The following is a 1,281-nucleotide window of genomic DNA, read 5'->3' as shown; positions in this document are numbered from 1 at the left end:
CCTCCCTATGGTGACCATGCGGATCACCATAGGGAGGTGCATAGGGAAATAAAACCAGTAGAGTAATAAAAAAGAAAAAAAAAAAAAATTTTTAATAATAATAATACTTATATATAAAAGTCATAATTAATTTTATATAATAATATAATATATATATTATATATAATAATATTATTGTATTAATAATAAAATTGTTAAGAAGAAAAAGTAAAATATGCACCTCCCGTCCTGGCGTGGATTCGAATCCCAGTCTGCCGTATGGCAGACCAGGGCTTAGACCATTCCGCTGTTTGTCAGGTTGAGTTGGGATGGGATCCGCATGGCCCAAGAAAACTGCAGGAACAGGCTCGGGAGTACCGTACCCAGAGGTGGTGGATGTGGTTTTTCTTCCTTCAGTCGTCGTTTAAACCTCCGGGCACAGTGGTCCCGAGCCTGTGGATCCAAATTTTCTCCACTCTCTTCCTCTGCCCACAGGTCCAGCGATCATTGTTCTCTAGAACAGTTATGATGAGGTGCATGGGGGGATGGGACTGAAAATGTTGAACCAGAGGAGTGTGGAGTCGACCTTCCCCAATGTTATACAGGTGCTGTGATAAACGGGTGTGAGTGGAATGTTTTGTTTCGCCGATGTAATGTTTATTGCAGAGTGTGCATGTGATGATATAGACTAAGTTGGTTGTGGTGATGGAAAATGAGCAAAGTGTGGGGGATGATGTGTTACTATATGGATTATGGATGAATTTTCTATTTTTGTAATGGTGACTATGTGAAAGGGGGGGTGTGGGTCTATGGTCGGAAAATTGAGATCTGACGAGGATGGACTGAAGGCTCTTGTGTTTTCTATGGGCTGAGATGATTTTGTGGTTATGAAAGGCCGGATGTTGAGACTGTAATATGGAGAAGTTGTGTTTGATAATGCGGTGTAGGTCGGTGATTTGATGAGAAAAAGTGGAGACAAAGGGTATCAGGTGTGGTGATGAAGGAGAGTTGTGGTGTGTTGGTGGGGTGTGTCTATGGGGTGAGCTTGGGCCGTTACTGTCCTTGGGATTGGGGTTAGGGTAGGGAAGAGGATGCAAATGAAAATGACAGTGATGATGATGATGATGTCAATGATGATGATGACGATGACAGTGATGATGATGATGATGACGATGACAGTGATGATGATGATGATGATGATGATGATAGTGTGTCTGCATGTCAACAGCTTCACTCGTGTCCACATATTTTTGACCATGTAGTATGTTAGGTACAAATAACGAGTGATTTCCTGTGGTCCTG

Source organism: Seriola lalandi, unplaced genomic scaffold (assembly GCF_002814215.2).
Source record: "Seriola lalandi dorsalis isolate HSWRI2012SDOR001 ecotype SW California unplaced genomic scaffold, Sedor1 jcf7180002053756, whole genome shotgun sequence".
NCBI classification, from domain to species: Eukaryota; Metazoa; Chordata; class Actinopteri; order Carangiformes; family Carangidae; genus Seriola; species Seriola lalandi.
Note: the sequence above shows the minus strand (reverse complement) of the source record.